This window comes from Cavia porcellus, unplaced genomic scaffold, assembly GCF_034190915.1.
Source record: "Cavia porcellus strain 051 isolate PalLab524CR breed Dunkin Hartley unplaced genomic scaffold, mCavPor4.1 scaffold_23, whole genome shotgun sequence".
Taxonomy (NCBI): domain Eukaryota; kingdom Metazoa; phylum Chordata; class Mammalia; order Rodentia; family Caviidae; genus Cavia; species Cavia porcellus.
In genome coordinates this window covers 58,452,275-58,478,514 of record NW_026947506.1, presented here as the reverse complement: position 1 = coordinate 58,478,514, position 26,240 = coordinate 58,452,275, and positions in this window count along the sequence as shown.

Below are 26,240 nucleotides of genomic sequence, written 5' to 3'. Positions count from 1 at the left end.
CTCAGCAAAAGGAGTCAGCTGTGTGTCCAAAAAAAGACCTTGCACTCCAACTGGAATCTGCCCAAACTCATCTTTGCTGAAATTGTGACTTTCAGACTCTTCACTCTCTCCCTCTGTGCTGCTGATTAAAATTTTAAAATTCCCCTAGGAGGTGAGTCAAATCAGTAGGAGGAGACGTGTTACAGAAATGATCAGGAGGCTGTGGTCAGTGGGGCCGACCAACAGAAAGACTAAAGAATAGAGACGCCTAAGCCTGGGAGCCCTGGTCTGCCCTGCATAGCCATGTGTGGAACCCCATCGGCTTAGAAAAGCCCAGGGAGCCTGGCTTGATCTGATAAGGGGCAGGTCCCACTGCGGAATCTCAGGCAGAACCAGGGCATGACTGGAATGGTGATGGGGCCGCGAGAACTGCAGAGGGGCCAGAGGAAGGACAGTCAGGCGGGCTATCACAGCAGTCAGCAAAAGGGGACAGTTCTGGACCTAAGCCAAGTGACAGTGGGAAGGGATACTGCTGGGAATCTGCAAAGAAGTCAGAGGGAAGGAAGGATGGTGGTGATTTGCTGAATGTGGGGTCCAGAAGGCATGGATATCAGTGTTAGAAACACCAGATTCCAACATTGTTTCAAGGGATGGAGTGCCAGATTTAGAACTAAGACTCTCAGAAAACCACATAAAGAAAAACAAAAGGCTGGCATTCCAGAAAGGGAGCAGAAGCCCGACAGGGTGGTGCATACTTATCATCTCAGCATTCTGGGAGGCTGAGGCTGGAGGATCACAAGTTCAAGCCCAACCTGGCCAACTTAGTGATGCCTTGTCCCAGAAATAAAAACATTTTAAAATGGCTTGGGATGTAGTTCAGTGCAAAGACCCAGAGTTCAATCTCCAGTAAAAGAAGGAGATGGGACGGGGAGGAGGTGAGGGGATGGCAGAGAAGCTCTCTGGACTCACAATAATGGGAAAATAGTCTACTAAACCTGAAAGAGCCAATGCTGCTAGCCCAACCCCAGAGGTAATACCAGCCTGCAAGATGATGGGACAAAAATGGGAAAACATGGCCAGAATGCACCTTCAAGTCAGTGGGATGCTGTAGCCAGCTCTTACCAGGAAATATGCAGAGATTATTAAACATTAAATTAGAGACTGGGTGTAGAATTCAAGAATAAAGCATGTGTGAAGCCCTGGGTTCCATTCCTAGGGCAGTAGAAAGAGAAATATAGACAAAAACATTTAAATTAAACTTAAAATTCAATAAACTATATTAAAAACACAGGTGATAAATAATTAAACCTCATCCCTTCCTGATTATTTTCTCCACCTATGTTTTTGGGGTTATTTATGTCTGCTGTGTCCATATTCTGTAAGTGCCGCTGTTGCGGGGCCTGTATTCTATTCCTCAGCTCTTCCCAACTCCGGGTTTCATGATGTTACTTGAGGAGCTTGCATTCTGCCATTGTGGCTCAATTTACACCATAGAAACTGGCAAGTGCTGCTTACCAGCTCTTCTGTGAGCAGCTTCCCTCCAGGGAAGAAGTTGGATATTCTTCCCTAAATGGGGGCCTGTGCTGTACGGCTTCACTATCCAATACCCAGTTCTTAGAAGCCTCTTCCATGTGTGCCTGCCAACTTCTGTCTTCCAAGGTGCAAGGCTTGGGGTGAGAACAGGACGTTTTTAAGTGGGCTGCATTCAAGCCTCTGGGGTCTTCAAGCTCTGAAAACCCTCTCCAAGTCTCATCTTTGAAGTTTAAGAAATTGCCCTGTGGGCAACAGTACATTTCCTGCTGCCAGCCAGACATCTTTAAGCTCAGAGCCTCTGGGTTACATGAAGTTCCCAGGGACACGGTCAGAGTGTGCCAACCTCGGGGCACCCCCCACCCTATCCTTGTGCCTTCTCAGTGTGTGCCAGATGGTTTCCCCTCAAGACATCTGGTTAAATGTAGTGGAAAGACGAGGGAAGTCATCCAAGAGGTGCGCAATAGGGCTCCTGCAAAAGGTCCCGACACCTAAGGCCCTCTCTGCAATTCACACCACCACTCTCTTCATTCAGGCCTCTTACCTTTCACCCCGGCCAGCCCCCTAACTGGCCAGCTGAGCCCCCTACCTCTGGTTTGATGCCTTCCTCTCCACTCAAAATGGACCATTTTCCTCAGGGTTAAAATGCTCGTAGGCCACTGATCTCAACCCACACTCAGAGCCCCCACTTTGTCTCTAGGCCTGGCCCCTGCACTCCCTCTGACCTCCACATTCCCTGCCTCCCCTATGCCCTGACTTGCCTGCTGCCCTTCCCCTGGCTCCCCTGGCCCTCCTCACCAAAGCATTGCACCTTCCACAAAGCCCTGCGACCCTGAGAGCACTGCCTAGCCTGTGGGTCCAAATTCAGTGTTCAATCAAGTCTCACCCTCCCCTAAGACAAGCTGAGCATGTCTCTTCAGGATTCCCTCCTCCCAGCATCCCCAGCCGCCTGCCATGGGGTACTTAGCACACAGCATTGCTGCGTCAGCCTGTGCTGCTGCAGCCCGCCCCAAGTCCTGTGTCCCACAGCAGGAGCTGTGTCTTTTCCTCAGTGAGACCTTATAAACAGCATTTGGCTTGGCCCAGTTCACAGTGAGTGCTCAGCAGACATTTGAATGAATAGATGATGACCTCAGAGCCTCTGCGTGTTGGCACTTATAGTGTGTGGTCTCAGAGGAGCAGAACACAGTGGTTTAGGAACACAAGCTCGGAGGATAAGCCGCACACTTTCTCACTGTGGCCTGAGTGTTTTACCAACCTCAATGTTTGTTAATTTGTTTCATCATCACAGTCCCACTAGGAGGGGCACGCTGCTGCCTTACTGTTATTATTACTGGGTTCTATTACTACTTTTTAAGAAAATAGAAGAGTAGAAAAATAATAAAAGACAGAGTAAGCACAGAGAAGTTGATATAATTTGGCACACATTGAGCATCCTCATTTAAAAAAAACACCAAAATCCTAACTGCCCCCCAAATCAGACAGATTTGAGAACATTTTGGATTTCAGACTTTTGCATTAAGGATGCTCTCAGTTGGTTTCTAGACAAACATTCCCAAAATTCAAAAAAAACTCTAACGTCTGAAACCCCTCTGTCCTCAGGCATTTCAGATGAAGGGTTCTCCACGTGAAAATGGAAAAGTCAAGATGTGAAGTCTCACACTCAGCCACCAAGCTACACTGAATATCAGTAGCTTAGCATAAAGCACAAACATCTGGAGAACTGTGAGCCTCTCCTAGATGACAGCACTGGGATCCCCAAAACCCACCAATTCCAATGTTATTAGAGCATCCAGTCTGATCCTTCTGCTACCCTAATCAAGCACACAGTCTTCCACCTTTGAGGAGGTTCCCTTTGCATAAGAGGACACGTTGGGGTTGCCAATAAATGACCACCAACTGTGAAGACTGGGCAAAGCTAACCTCTGATCTCCCCAGCTGAATTCTTCATTTGTAAAATAAGGTAGAAATAAAGGCCAGCAGGTTCTGAAGTCCAACCTAAGAAAGGGTATCCTGGTACACTCGTAATCACAACACTCTGAGAAGCTGGGGCAGAGAGGATCCCAGTTCAAGGCCAGCCTGGACATCTTATCAACATAAGACTCTGTTTCAAAACCAACTAAATGAAAAGGACTGGAGATGTAGCTCAGTGTAAATTGGTTTCAATCCCCAGTACCACAAAAAACAAAAGAAAAAAGAGAGGAAGAAAGAAAGCAAGAAGAAAAGAAATAGTAAAATGGAAGTGATGAAAGAAGCCAGAGAGGCAGAGAGGTGGTTCTGGCGTGGGGGGAAAGTGATCTCACTGTGATTCAGACTCCTCCCTGTAACCCCCTCACTTTTCCCTTTCATGTAGCCTGGGCTTTAGCAAAAAGGCTATCTATAGGTCCATTGTTGAGTACAAGTAACACTCAAGATTTCTAAAAGCAGATCTGCCATATAACTACTTTGGCCTCGATACCATCCTGAAAAAAGAACTCCAAAAAACAACCATACAAACACACACACACACGCACACACACACACATACACACACACAAACAACCCTCAAGGCTTTATTCATAAATGGAAAAGAATTTCTTGATGAAGATCAATTTATACTCATTCTATATAGGGCTTTGTTTGTAATGCAGAACCATTAGTTGCTTGTTTTATAGAGTCTGAATTACTAGAAAAGCTATTACAGGGCAGATAAGGATGGAGTTGGCAGCACTGATTTCACCAGGCGAGCCTGAATATTTGCATTTTTGGGCTTTTGCATGCTTAAGTTCACAAACTAAAGTCATCATCAACAAGCTTTTCACATCCAAATAGATTACAATGTGTTTGTAGGTCTGAGTCTCTCCAAGACAGTAGTTAATTGGGCTCACCAACAACAGCAGGAGCAGCCTCATTATCCTGATTTAACAAAGGAAAGCACTCCATCCAGAGAAGTTAAGGGACTGGATCCAGGCCCTCGCCTGACTCTAATCATCATTGTCATCGGCATCATTATCACTGTCGCTAATTTTTAACATGCTAGGAGGGCCTCCAACAATCTGTCCTAGTCCTCTAGGAGCTCAGAGATTAATAGACCTTTGATGTAGCCATTTCTCAACGAGCTAAGTAGGTAATAAAACATAAATATTTATTGAAAGTAATACTCTCTTACCTCTGGCCTCATTCTTCATTAGAAGGAGTCAGATACCAAATCCAAACCAGAAGGTGGTTGCTTCTTTGCTAGGTATCTCAATTCCCCATCAGGAGTAAAATATTAATGCCACCTGGCCATGCCTCTTCTTAAGAATCACCTGGAGGTATTATTAAACCTCCAGATCCCTAGGCCCTTATACGGTGGATCTACGGCAGTGGTGGCAAACTTATGGCACATGTGCCACAGCAGGCTGATCATTTGATTATATCAGTGAAAGCTCTAAAAATCCCTGGTCTAGGGTGAGCCCAGGACCAGAGTCTGTGGGAGATGCTATTTTAACTGAGGATGCAGTAGAGGACAAGACAAAAGCTTTGGGGCTAAATGTGTCCAAGTTATTGCCATTGTTCAGTGTGGCCCTCACAGCTGCTAACCCAGAAACATGGCTTATTTTTAGATGTTTTGACAAATCCACAGCCTGAGGGATCACTTTTCTCTGTGGTACAATAGAACTGAGCTTAAGCACTGAATGGATTAACCTGGCACCTAATGAAGGCATGATGAGGTGTCGTTTTCTACAAGAAGCATCCACCCCACAGTAGTCAGGAGGTCATAGAGATGAGGAAGGGCTCAAGCCAAACTGCGTGGGCTTTGAGTGACCTTGGACAGGTTATTTATCTTCTTTGGATCTCAGGTTTCTCATTTGTAAAGTGCAAATAGTAAACAACATGGCTAACCCTGGAAATTATTGTGCTAAGTGAAAGACTAGACACAAAGGTCACATATTTATTATATGATTCTATTTATGAGAAATGTCTGGAGTAGGTAAATCTCCAGAGACAAAAAGCAGATGAGTGGTTACGAGGGGGTGAGGAGGGATAGGGGAACTGACTGCCGAATGGGTAGGAGTTTCTCTGGGATGCTGACGGCTCTCTTGGACTACATAATGGGGGTGGTTGCATGACATGGTGAACATACTAAATACCACTACATTGGATATTTTTATATGGTTGAAATGATGCACTTTACATTGTGTGTATTTTACAATTTTTAAAATATGATTAACAACAATTTCCCTCTACCTACGAGTAAGACAGTCACAACCTAACAGTGCCAAAAGTGATGTCCAGTGGGGCAGGAAGAAGCCAGCACCTCATCCTCCTCATAACCTTAAGAGCGAGTCCAATTGCCTGGATGCTCGCACAGAAGCCTCCTTCCAAAAGCAAATTCTCCATGTGTACTTGCTTTGCCTCATTTGCACATTCATTTAATCTTCTCAACTGCTATGGAGAAACTGAGGCTCAGGGTTTCTCAGAGTCATGCAGTGACCTGGACAGATTTGAATTCAATTCAATCTAAGTCCAAAACTTAGGCCCTTTCTATATACTAAGCATCATTTATTCAAAATACTTTTAAACAGAAGTGTTTCAGATTTCAGATACTGTTGGATTTTGGGATATTTACATATACGAATGAAGTATCCTGCAGGAGGGTGATAGAATTGTGGCGCGGCTGAAAAGATAAGAAGTATGAAATATAAATGACCTTTATTTTAAGAAAGCGGGGAGAGACCCCCCCAAACCCTCCAGGGTCTCCAGGGGCTGGCATTCTGTCTGGGGTCTGGCAATCTCTCCGGCAGACAAGTGTAGCTTAGGTTTGGGGTGCAGCCTAAGGGGTATTACTGATGCACAGGTAGCCCATTGGTATTCATTTCTTGCCACAGGTAAATTCCCAGGGGTGGGGAAGACAGAGCTCAAGATAGAGCCCCCTGGTTCCGCCTCCAAGCTTTTTACCAGCTACAGTGTCCCAAATGGGCCAAAATCCTTTCAGAGGGAACCTACGTGTAAACATAAAACATGTCTATGTTTTATATTCACCTTATGACCTCAAAGTCATTTTATACCATAGTGCACCTACATTTTGACCATGACGGTCGTATGAGGTCAGGGGTGGATAGTTGTAAGGCACTATATTCTCAAAAGGCTTTGGATTTTGGAGTATTTTGGAATTTGGATTGTTGAACTAAGGATGCTGAAAACATTTGGGATGTTCAAAAAGTTTTGGGTTTTGGATTTTTGAAACAAAGATGCTTGATCTGTATTATACTACCTCCCAAAATAAAAGTTAGAAATTGTATAATTACACATACACATCGTGTATGTTTTATACTTTCTAAAGGCTTTCAAATTCCCTACCTTTATTTGTATAGTAACCCTTGAGAGCAGATGTTATCTTCCTTTTACAAAGCACTCTACCTCCTTTGCTCTGACCAGTTTTTGGCCAGACAAGTTATATTACAAACAGAATTTGGGTATTACATTCAGGATCAGGGATGTGAGAAAAGAAAGATTTTCTTTCAGGTGTACTTTGTTTTTCTAACCCCTACGCTGCTAGACAAATATTTTTCCCATTAGATATGGAAATCCTGCTCTCTAACTCAACTACTGTATTTTAGTTCAGTTAAATGCAGATGTCTTTGCTCAGAAAGGCAGGAGGAAAAAAGTGTATTAAATCTGAGGCTTCCAACATCTGAAAATGAGGAGATGAAACAAAGGCAATAGATAAGAAATTCACAGGAACATAAGGATTAACACTTTTTGTTCATTAAAGTAATATTTATCAACTATGCCCAAGAATAGATGCCGATTTAGGGTACAGTGGTAGACATGAAAGATACCTATCTTCTAATCTCATGCAGCTTGCAATTGAATGCAGTATTGCCCAAACCTGAAGAAACAGCTAGATTCTTCAAATTCAGATTCCAAGGTCCTGCCCTCAGAGTTTACATAGAGCCCAGGAATCTGGATTTTGAAAACCTTTCTGTGTTATTAGAAAAAAGCAAATCTAAGAACGAGCAACCAAGCCTAGTCCTTCTCAAAACTACCCAAGCATAGGAGGCACATGAAGCACTTGTTTAAACACATAGGTTCTGATGAGAATGAGATTCAGAATGTCTAACAAGCACATCAGGTAATTCTCAGCACCCAGGAAGTTTGGCTCTCGCCGTCTTAGAATCATTACACCCAATCCACTTCTCAACCCTCAAGCTCACAGGAGCAGATCAAAAAGTCATTTGCATTTCCCCAACATAAAAGAAACGGTTTTTCTATAATGTCCAAAACCAACATAAAGGAAGCACTCTACTGGAAGACATATCCTCTGTATATTTGGGCCATAGAGCATAATCATCAAACCAGCTAGAACAAACTTTCATTTCAAAGAAATTATGTTTCTCTGCTAAGACTTTCAATGCCAGGTTAACTAGAGGACATTGCTCCTGCAAAGCTGTGAACCTGCATACACCTCTAATGGCCTATAAATAAATAGTGGACATAAAAATAGCAATAATGAGCTTGGAAAAATACTAGCTAATTTGCACCATAACAGAAATACCCAGGAATCTTTAACAATTGAAGGACTGATGCCAGTCTCCCTAATAAGTACACCAAACCATATTATTTCATGTGTGAGTGTAATTTCTAAATTGCAGTGTATAATTCAGAAGGGTGTACACTTTCTGAAAGGGAAAGAAGTATTTACACAAGTGCTATTACTCAGCTGCATCGTTCCCTGATGAGAAAAATCAGAGGAATTATTGGAACAATGTATTCATTGAGACCCAGGAGCAGAATGTCACAGAAAAAACAAAAAGGCTATCATTAATCTTTATGCAGTTGTGGGGATAAACTGTGCTCTGAAGCATACAGAGGTGTGGGCTTTTGTGTAAGTGGACTTGCTCCTTACACCCCCAGGAGCTAAGAGAGCTGTCACTGCCTGCATCTGCATTCCAGCAAAGCCTGCACCATAACTAGCCACTGATTGGCATCAGGAGTGATGGTAGCAGCTGCAGCAGATGAAGCTCCTCATTCGGCATATGGGATCCTCCAAAAGACAGCTCCTATCTTCTGTGCCGCTGGATGATTACCCTTGACTCATACTACGGATTGGATCTGATCCCTAATCATTCATGTATTGGAAGTTTGGTTCCCAAGATATTGGGAAGTACTTTGGAATCATGAATAGATGGGGCCTAGTGGGAAGTCCTTCGGTCAAATGGAGGCCTCTCCTTGGGAGGGATTGTGAGATCCTCTCTCTCATTTTGGCTTCGTGTTTTACACTGCAATCTTTTGCTCACACACATACTCCCATCATGTGTCCATTCTGCATGAGGCCTTCATCCAGACTGAGCTGATGCTGGTACTGTGATCTCAAGACTCTAGAACTGTGAGCTGAATCAACCTCCTTTCTTTATAACATTAGCCTGCCTTGGGTATTTCATGATAGCAACCGTAAAATAGACTAGTATTCCTTCCCTCCCAATTCCTACTTCCTCATCTTGCATCTTATATTTCAAAACTTTTGCAATATTTTAAATTTCTTCAGTAAGGTTAAATGGGAATAATTTCCCCCTCATCTACCCATGTACATCCAGAAACTGAAGACATTTTTTATGGTCTCAGTGGTGGTGGTGGTGTTACAAGCATCTAGCTGCTAGAAGTCAAGAATGCTGTTAAACGTCTTAGAGTGTATAGGACAGTTCCCCACCACCACACACGTGTGCGCATACACACACACACACACATACACACACAAGTAATTCAGCCCTAAATGTCAATTGGGTTGCATTTAACTCTCATTGATAAATTTGATTGAGGGTCCTACACATTTACCAATCCATATATTTCATTCTACAATGCTCACGCATCACCAATAGGGCTTCATCCCCATACCTTGACTCTCTCTCTACTCAACCATGTGAATAGAGGATAAATAACACACAGAATGAAACCAACTCCCAACTAATCACAGCCTAAATCTACCAGCCCATTTACAGTCTCATAAGAAGCAATAATTAGTATTTTAAGTCACTGAGTTCTGAAAAAGGGATTTTGTTTCACAGTGATAGCTAACAATTAATTACATATTGTCTTAGTTACTTTTGTTACTGGAACAAAATATCTAACACCCACAAGCAAAAGGAGAAAAGGTTTATTTTGGTTCAGTTTGTAGAGGTTCCAGTCCATAGTTGGCTGGCTCCAAGGCAGAGTATCACAGCAGAGGGGTAGGGCAAAGGAGAAACAGTCCATGACAGGGTAAGCAGGGATCAAGGAGCAGCAGTGTAGAGAATCCCTTTCTTTGTTATCCATCCAGGCTACAAACTTATTGGATGACGCCATGCACACCCAGGAAGAGCCTTCCCATTATCCACACCCAAAACTTTGCAGAACTAATCAATGAACTAATTTAGTTATCACACACTATTAATCCATATTTCCCACACTTAAATCTTACCATTTCTAGAAAGCCCCCACCCATGAGTGTATGAGACTCTCGGGGGGCATCTAGAAACAAGCCATAACACATACATAATGTTGCTTGATGGTTTGGTACATGCCATTCCTTCTGCTTAACAGGACTCTGTAACCTTACTCCCATCTTACTTTGAAAACTGTTACTAATCTCTCAAAATCCAGCTCAGTAATCTCCCTTTCTGGAAATCCTTTCATTTACTGAAGAAAAATATTCAGTCCTTCCTCCTTGATGTCCTTTTGCTGTTACACTGTCATACTTGTGTAACTTGTCTTATCTCTACTAGATAGTGGACTCCTTGAAAGCAGAGACTTTGTCTCAATTGTACAGACACAGAACAGCACCATTAGAATGGACACTCAGGAAATATCTCTGGAATGCCAAGGAATGCACTGCAAGTTGCAGAAAGGTGGTTATCAAGGGAATTTATCAGCTTTGGCTCACATATAGAATGGTGCCTGAAATAGGGTCCAAACCATATGACAGAAAAGGAACTTCTGGCTGCAGCCTTTGGTCTGTATTTCCCTGCCAATCAAAGTTGCCAGGGAGAGGATCAACCTCTGCATTACTGTTTAGCAAAATGAAACTATTTAGAGGAGAGCCTTACCTTCAGGAAATTCCAGTGAGCCTGTTTTATTGTTACCCTCCAACAGTAATGACTTCCATGGGATTAGAGTGTAAAATAATTGCAGAAACATCCCTGACCGTGGGTAGGCTGCACAAAATGTAACGTTCCTACTTCACTTGGGAGGGAGAGAACTCAATCATGGAAACAAAGTGTGTCACTGGAATTTTATAGGATAGAAAGAGACAACTGTGGGAGGAAAGGTGCCGGATGATGCAGAAAGAAAGAATCCAAATGCTGCAAACAGACCAGCTCAGTTTGATATTGCAACCACACTTTAGCCCCTTCAAGTTTCTGTGTCTCGGTTGGTTCTCCTGTACAACAGGATATTGGTCAGGATGCTCTAAGGGAACAGAGTCAATAGAAAAAAAATATGCAGTAAATAAAGATAGATAGATAGATGTTAAATTCCACAAAGGGATTATTAGATAGACTTCCAGGATGAGAGGTGAGATAGTACACAATGACAATTTGTGTACCAGATCCGGAGTATCCAATAGCTACTTAGTCTAAGAAACTGAAAACCACAGCACAAGAAGGATGAGGACACAGTGTCAGTCCAAGTCTGAAGGCCTAGAAACTCTTTGGGAATTGCTGACAGGAGTCCACATCAAAAAGCAAAGAAACTGGTGTCAGATGTCCACAGGCCATGGCAGTGGTACACTACAATGACTCAAGCAAAACAGACCTCTCAAGTGCAGGCTGACTTTTTTCTTCTTCACCCCTCATTCCGGGCTGCATGCCCACTGAATGAGGCCACGCACAATCAGGATGTGTATCTTCCCCTGTTTGCTGGCCTCCATGCCAATCATCCCAGGAAATAACCAACACGCCACACTCAGAGAGGTACTTTACTATTCTACTAGGTATTTCTTAATTAGTCAGCCTGACAATCACAATTAAGGGTCACAAACATTGATATAAAACACCTTTTCTCTAAAGGGAGTGGTAATAAAAGAAAGAATGCCTGTGAAAATGCCTGGTGCAAAGAAAGGCCTCAATCATTTCAGTTCCCTTTCCTCCTGTGGCAATTTAGAGGAGAAACATATTGATACAAATATGTCCCCATTAAGGAACACAGAACCAGGCACAGTGATATGTGCATGCAATTCCAGCCACTGAGGAGGCTGAAGAGGATCCTGCCATCCTGTCTCAAAAATAAAAAGGACTAGGGATGTGGTTTATTGATAGAGAACCTGCCTAACCTGTATGAAGCCCGGGCTTCCATCCCTAGTACCTTAAAAAATAATTAAGGGACCCAGGGCAAGAACGCATAAGCTCTGAAGTGATAGTTTTATCAGAAAATTGAGTTGCAAACAATGCAGCAGGACTGAAGGATCCTGGATGCTTCCTTCCCACAAGTAGAGACGTGTGACTGGATTCAGTAATGCACAACCCTTTTTCTCTTGCAGGGATGGTTTCAGGAGTCAGTAACAAGTGCAAGTACACAGGGTTCTAGGAGAATTCCAGCCCTGGTTTAATGCTTTTCTGTGACTGCCTTAAAACTCTTGGGAATTTTGAATAAGGGATAACAGATCTTTATTTTGTCCTGGGTCTTCCAAATGCAAAGCAAGCCCCACTTTCTTGTTCTTCAATTCCTATCCATAAAGGCAGGCTAGTTTTGCCTTCAAGAATTCCTGCCTGCTTACATCTCACAGGGATTAATTCTAGCCTAAAGGTTTTCTGAAGCTGTCGCTCCCAGGAGAGGATGCTGAAGTGTGAGTATAGAGGATACACAGCTCTCCAGAGTAGGACTAACAGGCCTTTGACTGCAAGTAAAAAACATGAGACCAAGAGAGACTTGGACAATTAATGAAAACCGGAGAGTAGCAGAACTGAAATTTGAACTCTAGCTTTGCTGACACAGGGCCTAGGCCACATCTCTGCTCCTAGGACATTTTTCCACCACCACCACTCCCCCATTTTCCTTTGGGCCTTGATGACTTTTAGGTATTCAGATTAAAATGATATGGGGAAGGCCACTACAAATATAAGCCAATTTTTGTCAGAGGATCCTTATCCTGGCAAAAGTAGGGCTTGTGAGAACTAATGGACTAGTGGGAAACAGAGGGAGGAAGCGCTGGCCATGATGGACACCGCTATGATCCGAGTACTCCACAAGGCTGAGAACGGAGGAACGGAAGTTTGAGCCCAGCCTGGGAAACCTAGAGACTTAGCAAGACTCTGTTTTAAAATGAAAAAAAACAATACGGGCTGGGTATGTGACTCAGTACAGAGTTCTTAGGTTCAATCTCCAGTATCTGGAAAAGGAAAGAGTAAGGAACAGATTCAGAGATACTAAACACAGATTTTCCTTCTCTGCCACTTTGTCTGTAAAAATCACACCCGTGGGACTCAGGAGAGTGTAACCCAGAGTGTCACCACCCAAAGATAGTTATGTTCCCTCTGAGCTGACAGGACATGGGTAAAAATGTAATCTAGAGTTATGTTAAATTGTATTAAATTAGGGCCCTATTCAGATCCCGACATGGAACTTTAGATAATAACAGTTTATTGATTTGTGAATTGTGTTCAGTCTGAACTGAGTCTGTCAGCATAAAGCCGAATTTTGGCAATGTGATTATTTTCAGCAACACAGCACTTGAATATCAATATCAATAACATTTACCTTTCAAAGAGATAAAAAAATAAACGGCAGCTACCATGCCCAATAAGGACAATGAACATTGTTATATGAAACACCATGCAGGAGGGTCTCAGAGGTCCATGATCCCCAAAACTAAGGGCAAATGCAGATATAAGACTGCAGTGTTGCTACAGGGATTGCCTAAACAGCTCCAGGCCCACAATTCTCCGTGATTACAGCTGTGTGCTCGCACAGTCAGCCTCAGCTCTGTGGGATGTGGCAAGGAAACCACAGTGATCTGCTCAGAGACTAGTGCCTCTGAATTAGTCAGAGTGCTCAAGAGACAGAACTAGTGAGCTCAACCCCTGGTACAAAAAGAAAAGAAAAGATTGGTCAAGAGACAGGACTAATAGAAGACAGACAGACAGATACAGCATGGCAGAGTTTAGATTCCGAACCCATGAGACCCATGTGTTAAAGCTTTGGTCCTGGGGTGGTACTATTGGGAGGAAGTGGAAACTTTAAGAGGTGGGGCCCAGTATGAGAAACTTGGGGGTGTGCCCTTGGAGGGGACTGTAGTCCCCCCACCCCCAGTCTCTTGATCTCTGTCAACTTCCCTACTGCGAAGCTTTAACTCTGCCATGGTCTCCTGCCCTGATGTGTTGCTTCTCCACAGCCAAAATAATGACTCAGTGGATTATAGACTCAAATCTCCTAACTGTTACAAGTTGAGGATCGTGGGTATTTATTCCAGTAACAGAAAACTAATAGAGAGAAAGATTAGATAGATAGATAGATAGATAGATAGATAGATAGATAAAATTTATTAGGGCAATTCACTCACAATTATAGACACTGAGAAGTCCAATGGTACACTGTCCTCAAGTTTAAGATGCTGGGATGCTACAAGCACGGCTCAATCCAAATCCAAAGGCCTCAGAACCACGGAAGCTGACATAACTGTTTTAAGCCAAAGGCTCAAAGAACCCGAGGAGCAGCTGGTGTGCATTGCAGAGTTCAAAAGGTGAAGGCCTTGGAACTCTGATGTCCAAGGGCAGGAAAAGATGACTTAGCACAGGAGCAAAAAGGCAGTTCCTCTCTGTCTTTTTGTTTAACCTCAGACCCCAGCTGATTGATGGTGCCCTCCCCACCTCAATCCATCTACTCAGTCTCCTCTGAAAACACCTAAAAATAATCACATAGCCAGAAATAATTGAGATATTCCTAAACCAGTCAAGCTGACAGATAAACGGAAGCATCACACCCTCAGATATCTTCCCTGAAGGTTCAGCCTAGACTTCAGCCCTGGATGCTGTATCCGCTTCTTGGTGCCGCATTTATTCTGTTCCAGCCCAGATGGTCTACTGCAGTGCAATTCTGGCTCTACCTTCCTGGAGTTAACACAGGCCCCACAAACTAAGTGTTCAGTGCCCCTATAAGAAGGCTATTCTCACTTTAGATGCTATCTTAGGCCACCCACACTTCTGAATGACTGGCTACAAATTGGGTTCTCACTGTGCCCTAATTTGCTAGAATGACTTAAAAAGCTCAAGAAAGTGTTATGATTATTGCTTTATTATGAAGGACACAAGCCTGAGCCATCCACAAATATGTGAGGGTCTCAGATGGAGAGCTTCTATGTCTCTCCCCATGAAATCTAGGCACACTAGTCTCCTAGTACATCAATGCTCACCAACAAGGAAGCTCCACTGAGTCCCAGGGTACAGAGTTTTACTAGGACTCTGTTATGCCAGCATGATTAATTAAACCAGTGGTCACATGACTGAACTCAGTCTCCAAATGTGTTGCTGCCCAGAGGCCAGTCGGCTCCATTGTAACACTCTAATTACACACTTGATCTTTCTGGTGATCAGACTCCCCTGGTGTAGCTAACCTGGAGTCACTGAATTTCCACAAACTCACATGTGATCTGAGGAGCTCATGAATAGCAATGACATCAGTTGAGAATGCTAAATGTGTTAGAAATTCCATTCTAGGAATTCCAAAGACCAAATTCTTTGCTGTACAATACGCATGGGCTGCCTTTGCCAGTATAAATATAGCTGAACAAGCAAGCCAGAGTCCCACAGTCTGACCTTTTCACTTTTAATAGAAAACACTGAAGGAATCAGCTGCCTTTGGTTTTAGAAGAGTTCAGATTTTAATTATTTTCTCAATAAACAAGTCATTTTAGAGATATTTCTTTTCTTGACTCCCTAATCCAAAATCTGCATCACCGAAATACTTTCAAAATGCCAAATTAAAATGGGTATGGTGGCATATGTCAATAATTCTGGCCCTCTAGAAGGCTGAGGCAGAAGGATCACAAATTCAAGTCACGCCTAGGCAACTTAACAACTTCACTTATGACCCTATCTCAAAATAAAAAGGAAAAAAAGGGATAGGGATGTAGTTCAGTGTCAAAGTCCTTGTTTCAATCTCTTGTGCCATCAAAAAACAAAGAAAAAATTAACATCTCTCCCAACCTCCAACCCCAGCCTTCTGGTGGCAAACACATGTCAGCAGTTAACATGAACTTTTGTCTCAATGACATTGTAAACCCACAGAAACTGTAAAACAGGATACTCATTTTGTATTCCCCTCGGCCAGCATCTATTAAAATGCCAGGAACTTACCTGGTACTCAATAAATACTTGTTCAATTTAATTAGCTGGTTAATCTGAGTATTAACTATAATGTATCCAATTCAGAAAACCACAAACATTTAATGAGTACTCACTGAAAGCCACTCTCTCAAAAAATAACAATGAATATAGCAAAATCCTTGGTGCCCAGGAGCTGTCTATAGGAAAGAGAAGAGAAAAAACTAAAGCAGTTATTTCATTATAAAACTAAAATGCTGTAATAGAAGTAAGAGTTGAGCATTATGAGAACCTTAAGTCGTGGGTTTTATTGTTATTTTGGGGTTCTAGGGATTCACCCCAGGGCTGCACATACTACATCAGTGCTCTATTGGTAAGCTACAGTTCCAGCAATGTGTGTGTTTTGGGGTTGGGATGTGATAATACTAAGAATGAACTTCAAGGGAGAGAAAATGTTTGTATCACCCTTATTTGTTGCTTTAGATACCAGCAGATGTTCATGAGCAAATTTAGGCAATGTGAAACTCTGAAAACAAAAGAAAGGGTAGATTACAAAAGAGACACAAACAAATCTCAAGATGGTAGCACTATTCTGTGTTATCTGAGTGGGGAAAGGGGTAGATACATTATGCTATTTGTCAAAATCTACAGCATTTTACATCACAGAGAGCAAACTTCAATGTATGCAGATTTTTAAAAAATCAACCAGATCCTAGAATGAGATGTAAACTGTGACAAGAGAATCTATCTGTTTTATAAAAGGGACTAGGAGGAAGAAAGGTGATCTAACAACTGGAAATATAGTGTTGGATTATAATCCAAAGTATATAATAAATAAGCATTAGCCCATATTGATATATTTGAATAAATAAATAATTGTGATCTAACAGACAAATATTCCTTACAGAAGAATTCCAAATAATTTATGTATATATGTCTCCCTTTCTAAGAGAGAGAATTTAAATCTCCTAAGCACACACATAAATTCACACACACAAATGCATGCATACACCTTTAATGTAGGACACACTTAGTGATGAGCTAAAAAAAAAAGTATAGATTGGGGAAAATAAAAGTAACTTTACAGTGACAAAATCCATGAAAAATTCCTTTAATCAGATGATCAAATTTTGCATCAGTGACAAGTCATGCTAATAGTGTATACCCTTGCTGTGAAATGATAGAATGACATTTCTCCTCTGTTGTCTTTCTCTCAAAAATCTATGGCCCCAATACAACCACAAGAAAAAACAAGCAAACCCAAAACTAGATAAGTCTACAAAACACTCAATGGAATTCCTCAAAAACTGTCAAAGTGATCAAAATTAAGACCTAAACACCTGTCAGGCCAGAGAAGACTGAGAGGCGATAACTAAATATCATAAAAATGGAATACTTGAAAAACTACTGATTTCTGGATAAAGTCTAATGTTTAGTTAATAGTAATAGACTACTGTTAATATCTCACTTGGGGCAAATGTATCATGGCCATGTGTGACAGTTAACTGTGGTGTCAACTTGAATTTAAAAAACACCTACCAGAGAGGTTTGGTGGGGTTCTGGGTGTGACTGGATGATTGACTTACTAAAAGGGGACGCCCACCCCGGGGACCAACCAATAGGCTTTTAGCCTTTATGCAATTAAAAGGGAAAGAAGGAAGTCTCACTTAACTTCTTTGTAGATGCTCTAGTCTTCGCCATCATCTTTGGATAACTGTCTCCAGACTTCCAGTGTACTCTTAATTCTTGGGGCCTGGATTAACTACCAAAGAGTGTGTTGTCCTAAACTGAAGCTGCCAGTCATGTTTTCTTTTTCACATTTGCCCATGTCTTAGTTTTTTTTTTTTTTTTTGTTTGTTTGTTTCTAAAACAAAATGTCTAACATCTACAACTTAAAGCAAAAGAGGTTTACTTTGTCTTACAGAAGAGATTTCAGTCCACAGTTGGCTGGTTCCAAGGCAGGACAGCATGACAGAGGGGTATGACAGAGGACAAACAGTCCATGGCATGTATGGTAGACAAGAAACAGAAAGCAATCAAGGGAAGTGGTGGAAGGGGATATATATCCAAGCCACATCTTTCCAGGCCACACCAATAGGGACCCATGTCTTCCCACCAGGTTTTACCTCCCAGCATTACATCTAACTACTGACTCATCAGTGATGAGTGCCATACACATCCATAATTCAGTCACCTCCCAGCCACTTTGGGGAACATTTTAGATATAAACCATAAGAACCCACTTGCCTTTTGGATTTCTGCCATGTTATAAAGCAGCACAAGGGGTTTAAAATAAAATTATCCAATCTGGGACTTCCAGGTCTCAGATCCATGAGCCTAAGAAAGATTCTGTCCCTTATAAATTTCCCAGTCTTAGATGTTATCTTACAGCAACAGAAAATGAGCAAAGCAAAATGATTATGCTCATAACCAAAGGGGACTCTGAGAGGAGGTTTAAGGAAACAAACCATGAGTGTGTTTGAACCTGCTGCAGGGAAGGTGCCCAGAGTATACCCAATTGCAAATATACAGTAGTAAAGGAATTTCAGATCCAAACTCAGAAAAGAGGCTGGGACTGTGCTTGAAACACCAAGAGTTAACTCATACCAAGTGCTCTAGAACATGTGTGTATTCAAAACATCCCGAAATACTCCAGTCATCTCATTTCTATGTTCAGTTTGAAACCATTTCAAATATGAAGGTATATGTCTGCCCATACAGAATTCTTTCTGAAACACTGCTATGTGACATACAGTGGAAATTTTCTAGCCATTTCTAATTTGAGTCCTGAAACTAGAACTTGTGCCCTGCAAGAATCAATGAACTTTATGTATCCAAAGTCAAAGTGACCACATGAGTTATGCATGCTGTGAATCTTACAATTACTCTTAAATAATGGCTGGGCAAAGTTATGCAATATAAATTAGTGTGATCATTGTAGCAAGTGAGGAATCATTTGGTGAGATGGATTAACATGGAGTTAAGAAGACAGACTCTAGGTTAGAACTGAGGCAGGAAATTAGGGCACGGCCAGCCAGTTGAGTAAGCAGGCATGACCTATCAATCATGAAACACAGGACACAAGCGCAAGAAAAACAGCACCCAAGTCCTGCCCCAGGACCAATCAAAAATACTGTCTTCATTTCTTCTGGTGTCAGATCAAGCAAGTTTTTGATAAGAAGGCTTAGATTTGATCTCATTCTGAGGGATGGGGATACTGTACCAAAGATGCCCACCATTAAGGGATTGTGGCTATAGTACTTTCTCTCTTTCTCAGTGTTCTGCTCTCAACCTGAAAAACATACTTCTTTTACTACCTTTGATAAATGTAAAACTTTGCTACATTTTGCACATACCTTGTCCGATTCTTTGTTCAGGGCAACAAGAACCTGGAAAGAATTTCTGGTAAAAGCCCACAGCATCCAGGAACCCCAATAACAGAAGCAGCTACAAAATTCCAGCTTCATTCACTATAAACTGGTTAGTGTCATCTTGGGCAATTTGACAAACTCATAGCCCTAACTTCCCTGTCTATAAAAAGAGATTTAAAAAAAATAGTATCCAGAATTGTACCCCCAATAAGGTAACTGGGAGCAATAAATAAGAGACAATGCCCTGTGTATACTAAATCTTAAAATAACTAGTTAGTATAGTACAGTGGTAGCAATACAGTAGTAAGTAGTAATGTTTCACTTCTTAATTGCATGTGTATTGCAATTCTGTACTATGCTAATCCTCTTGAGTTACTGTAAAAATGTTTTTAGTTCTACAGTCACTCATCAACTTGCCAACACTGTAAAATATCTTACAGTAAATGAGGAATAAAACATTGAATTAACTCATTTTGTCACCAGTTTACAACTTTAGGAAAAAGGAGGCTGTTTTAGAAGAGGAAAAGAAGGAAGTTGGTTCCCTCTTGCTTTTTCAGATGGCTGGCATTTTTAAATCATCGGTTTAAAAGGAAAAGTCAGTCTCACAGCTGTGATTTTTTCCCCCCATCTTTATAGGAAAACACGGCTTTCTTAACATCCAAGAAAGACTCCAGAAGGAAGCGAAGGTGGTATACACATGCTGTGATGTCACAGATTTGCTGCAAAAGCTTGCTGATGGAGCCAGCCCAAATAGAAAAGATCGCTGTAGGCAAGATTACATTTGTAAAACATCAGCAAAAACAAATCCCACTTATTTAAAGGATGACGTGATGAAAACACAATGGTGCTAGAAGCTCTCTTTGCAACAAAACTTTAAAGGCAGTTACCTTGCAAGAAAAGAAAGAAAGTGCAATTAATTAGTGCTACAGTTGTTGTCCCTTAATGAAGAATGTACAGTCATTCACCTCATTTGCATTAAATTCAAAAGATACTTTTCATGCAAATGCATGCATTTCATTTTAGATTATTACTTAGGTGATGAATTGAAACCAGGAAGCTTGAACATAGCAAAGAATATTTTCTTGTAGGTCTTCACTTACATCCAACTTGGAGTCCTACCTCTTATGAACATTTAAGAGCTATTGATGATTTTGAGATCAGTAATTAGAACAGAAATTAATTCTAAATCATGAGTAGCAAGAAATGCTTATAGAGATTATAATTTGTTTCATTTAGTCACTGTTTGACTAAAGATAAAGTAGAACAAGGACTAAAGGCCACTCAGTAGCTGTATAGTTGAGTGTGGTGATATACACCTATAATATTAGCATTCTAGGAGGCTGAGGCAGGAGGATAGCAAATTCAAGCCAGCCTGAGCAATTGAGCAATTTAGAGCGACCCTGTCTCAAATTTTTTTTAAAAAAAAAAAATTTTTTTTTTACAAGGGCTGAGGATGTGGCTCAGTGAGAAGGTACAGGATCCAATTCCCAGTACTGTCAAAAAAAAAAAAAAAAAAAACAATTCTATACAGTTGTAGATATTAAGGCCAAGTTCTTAAAATTGTTATGAAGATTAACTGAGTGTGTACCTATAATAGTACCTATAATAATCTTAACACAAGCTCTGGAAAAAATGTAAGCAACTAATCAATGTTCCTCTTTATAATATTCGTCTTCTGTGTAGATACATAGCCTTCCTTCAGTTTCCATGGAAGTTGAGTTCCAGGACCTCTAAGAGATACCAAAATCAGAGGATGTTCCAAGTCCCTTAGACCTATTCGCATCATTTGCACAGCGTCCACGCACGTCTGTATACTTTAAATCATGTCTAGATAACTATAATGCCTAATGCAATATAAATGCTGCAAAGAGTTGTCATACTGTATTATTGAGGGACTATGACCAGAAATAGTCTGTACATGTTCAGAGAGGCACAATTTTTATCTCTAACAGTCCAGATTGAGGTTGAACTCAAGGATACAGAGGTCCCAGAGATGGGGAGGTACAGCTGCAATAGGAGTTACTATAAATGTGTTCCTTTATCCTTCAAGGGTCTCTAGCTGGGCCTAAGAATTACACTGATATAAAACAGGTTAATAGACATATATAAATATTAACATTTTTTCATGTACATGGAAGACTTCGTAAGAAAAATGAAGACACACAGAACTAGGTTTTTTTTTTTTTTTTTTTTTTTTTTTTTTTAACATAACCATTAAGAGTAGGAGATTAGGGCTGGATAAACTGATTGGGCAAGTGGGCATGGCCTGTCAATCACTGAGACCTAGGACACGTGACACATGTGCAGAGCACAGAATCTGGAATGACCATGCAAGTTTCCAAGCCTTGGGCACAGGACTAGCTGGAAAGTGCTATCTTCAGTTCTTCATATATCTTATACCTGGCATAAAACCTAGCAGACTTTCCAGTTGATAGTTTAAATCTGAAGTCAGGCCAAGTGAGTGTCTGTAGGAAAATCATTCCAAATGTTTTGTTTACATGAAAGGAAAGCAATCTAGGAACTGGGGATACAAAAGACCTATACCATTATCCTTGGGGGTACTGTGAACAGTTGACCAGGGATGGAATGAATTCCTTTCCACTTTCAATAGATGTAAATCCTCACTACTTTTTTGAGTGTCTTGTCCAGTTCTTTTTTTCAGGACATCACTTTGGGACCCAAAAGCTGATAACAAGGGGGCACAGTTTGCATGCTAGTTTGGACAAAGAGTAGTATAAGTTTTGCTTGTAGGATTTCCCTTGGCCTTAACACCCCTTTACCCTGTGATTAGAGTGTCTTCCGCCTGTCACCAGGAAGGCACCTTTCACATGGGAGTTTTATCTCCTGCTTTCAGAGCTTGTCTTGCATTTGCTGTTTTGAAGGACTGGAAAAAAATGTAAGCAACCAATCAATGCTCCTCTTTATAATATTCATCTTTTGTGTAAATACTGAACTCAAAAATAGCAATGCCAAACAAGTTTTGGGGTAATGTAATCTAATACCCTTGACTGCTTTCACACACTTGGGGCACAACTCAGGCCAAAGGCAAAAAGTCTATTTAAAATGAGAACTATCCTGTGAGGTAGGCACTCTTATTGTAACTCTTTTACTAATAGGAAAATTAAGCTACAGAGAGGTTCCATAACTTTTCCAAGGGCACACAGAACAATATTTTTAATAGGTAAAGTTTAGCAATCCTTCTGCCTCAGCCTCCCAAGAAGCTGAAATTACAGGAATATGTGCTCCCACACAACCAAATTTTGAACCCATTTCCTTTGACTCTTGACTAATTTTATGCACTCTTCTTTGGTGACTGCCTCACTCAGAAGAGGCATGAAAGTCATCAAAGCCATGATTTTTGCCTGTCCACAAAACTTCTGGGCTAATGAAGAAGGCCTGGACTGAGGAAAGGAACAGGATACCAGGAGACATTTCAGAACCATCCCTGGGTCCCCTTCTTCACAAAGTAAGCAGAGATGATCTGTATGGGACCAAAGAAAGCTAAATGACCCCCAACCCCAAAGATGCCCAAACCACCAATGACTCTGAAACTGTTGAGGCCAGGACAGAGGAAGGAGGCTCAGGAAAAAGGAGAAGGGAAAGCCTGGCATCCAGCCCATTTCTACACTAAAGACAGAAGGAAGGACATCATTTCACGCGAGATCATCATAATACATGAGTTTCATTAAAGATTTGTCTCAAACCATATCTTCTTCTGGTTACATATTTTTAAAAATGTCTTCAAAAATACACACAATAATATACATGCAAGGGACAAGAAAATGAGTCACTTAGAATACCACTACCAGGCACAACCATATTTAACAGTTAGACATGTTAATTTCTGGTTTTATCTAAAGACATTCATTTTAATACTAAACAAAATGACACCTTGAAATTGCTATGTTGTAATCTGCTTTTTTTAGGTAATCTTCTGCTCACCTTTTTCCAAACCATTAGTGCATCCCCCTAAGTTCCACGCCAGTGTGTTTAACAGCCACAGTCTGGTTAACGTCCTTTGCCATGTATTAGACCTCAGTCTCCAAATCAGAGCTGTCAAGGTGGTTTCTGGCTTTTTACTATTGCAAACAATGCTTCTCATGGAAGCATATTTACCCAAATCATGATTATCTCCCTGGAATAAATTCCTGTATGTAAATTACATGCTTACTTTTAAGGCTTTGAATGAATACTGCCAAATGTCCTCCAGAAAGGGTGCACTGATTTCTATTCCCACCAGCAATGTATGAGAAAGAGCTCTTCCAAAACAAGCTATGAAAAGCGCTCAATTATTGAATGCAAGCAGCTTTGTTAATGTGTTGAACAGTCAAAATACGACTAGATTAGAGCAAGAACAAGTTTATTTTGTTCTCTTTACAGGACTTACTTACCTCCCAAGGACTGTGTTGTCTTTCTTCTACCCTCATTACCTCCAGAAAACAGACACCAGTGTATCCCATAAATAACCACGGTTATTGCATCAATTAAATATACACATTAAACACACACATTTTTTTAAAAGACAGATAACCACCTTAAGTCTTTCACTGGTTTATCTTAGAAACACTGCTTTCTACTTCTCTAGGTCCCTGGATGCTGCCTAGGTAATCTATTGGCTAGATTTTATCTAATTTTGTAAATTCTTATCCTTTTAAAGGCATGATTGCTTTCTGGTTTGCTTGCTCAAGGGAATATTCTTTTGAAGGTAAAAGATCCATTAATATACAGAGGGACAGTACAGCAAATCACCCATTATCTCCCCTAATCTGTCTTCTTAGATAACTACTTAACTATCTGACTGCTGTATAAAAATCCACATCTAAAATCCCAACAGGTATGATCTCTTGTTCCTTTACTGATAAAAAAAGTTCCTTGATCCTGAAAGTCTTAAAAGCCCAGGATCATAGCAAGGACAGATTGGATAAAGCTGTTGTTGGGAATTGAGGATCAATCTAGTTCCAGTTCATTGGGAAAAGGAAATTTATGGCAGAAAACCATAATTAATTTTAGAATAACAATTTTATTATGACTCAAGTGTGTTATGAATTACCAGAGAGAGGAGGCACATTTAGTAGAACATGACTTATTCAGACATGCAATTCTTTCCTTAGCTCAGCAAAGCTAAGTATGGCAAAAATGCCAGGAACAGCTTTGCAATTGGAATATGCAATTTAAAATAAGTAAAGATTACTCCCAGGTAGTTTATTGCTTTAACTGCATCAGGGCATGTTCCTGTAGCAGACAGCATAATGACTCTCATCTCATTTTTGGTTTGTGCCAAATATCTTCAGTTAGTTTTGCTTTATTGGCTTCATGCAATTTATTGCAGCACTAGAATGTGATTGTAATGCAACTAGTATTTTAGTTTTATCTTTCACTGGTAATTTTTCTTCTTTATGGCAACTATACTGTCTGCATTAATACAAGCCATAGAAATTATACAGTGTGGAACCTTGTTTTAGGCAGCTCCTTTTCTTATGAAGAGCAAAACCATAAGAGCCAATTGCTATAACCCAGTGATAGCCAAATATGTGCCAGGGGAGAAGCAACAACATAAATAACAGCACTTACAACTTGACAAAGTGATCTACTTGATGAAGAATCACTGGAAAGTCTGATTTTTCCCATTGATTCAAAAAAGAGGCAAAGTGTTATTTAAAAACTGCTAGGTATCCTTCAAATAAATTCCTAGAACCAAGTGGCAAAGTTGAAGTACTTGGGGAAGGCTGGAGCCCCTCAGGTATTCTTTTACAATACATTTACTTAGCTTGGTTTGCATTTATTGATTTAACCAACTTTACAAGAGCGCTGGAGCCTTTTGGAGAGTTGAGCTATTCTCACTTCCCTGAAAGTTGGCTAAGTGGTGTGCTAAATATAAACTTACCTATAGGTAGCACAGATCAGTAAGACATGTTATTTGCTTACAGGAAAGTTTTCTGTGAAAGGCAGAAAGAATTGATCTTCCAGTCCTGGAAACTTTTTATTCTAGGCACCTTCAGAGAACCGGTACAAGAAAGTAAGCAAATTAAGTCAGATTGGTCATTAGGGTTCTACTCCCCAAGTTCATCCTTAGAGCCTGCCTAATTTTTGCTATGAGTAATTTATTTTACAGGCTAAAGTGATATCTTAGGAGTTCTCTATTAAAATCTATGGGAGTTTAATACAGCAAATTAATATCAGTCATTACTCCTTCATAAAAATGAGTTAATCAAGTTGATGCACAAATAACAGAAACATGATAGAATAGCACAAAGATAGTTCCATTTTTATAGCAGAAGAGAAAGATCAAACATGAGCTCTGCACATAATCATCTCAGGTAGCAATGGGGGTCCAGAGGCAGTCAAGAAGCATCTCAGAATAGTGAGCACCAATAGGCAGAAAGTAGAAGTTGCCCTGGCAGTGACGATTTTTTCTTGCCATGGCCAAAGCATTCAATATTACCCACCCCCAACCATTTGCCATCTATTTTATGGTGAATAAATACGCTGTCCTCAATGTAAATTCCAGATTTCAAGTTTCATAAATCACCTTCTGGGGTCCACATGATTCAAAAAATCGTATGAAAACCACTAGCAAAAAATCCAATTCAGACTTCCTCGTTAGAGGCAGATAAAATATATCCCTGACTGTGTCATACAGCACAACTGAGCCACTAGGAGAACAGTGACCTGGCATCTTAATTGAGTGCCAAGAAAGTAGACACACAAACTTGACAAAATTTGAGAACTGGCATTCTGAGTGGAACACATAGGAAGCTAAAAAGAAATTTGTCCAAAGTTCAAAGACTCTCATAAACTATTTCATTTGGAATAATTTACTTTTAATGGAATTTGGGTCTAGCCCAGAGATTTGTTGGCATAGATGTCTATAACATGACTTCTGGAAGGAATTGTAGTGAAACAAATTTCTGACAACTGAGTCTTTTAGAAGCTGACAGTCCAAAGATGACCACTCCAGGATTCATAGATCCCACAATCTTCTATGGTTAGATATAGGAAATTCTTCTACAACATATATCATCATCTTTAAAACAAAGGCATCCTTCCAAAATGACTCCTCAGATTATAGATTCCTGTAACAGTGTTTACTAAAGCAACACATATAATA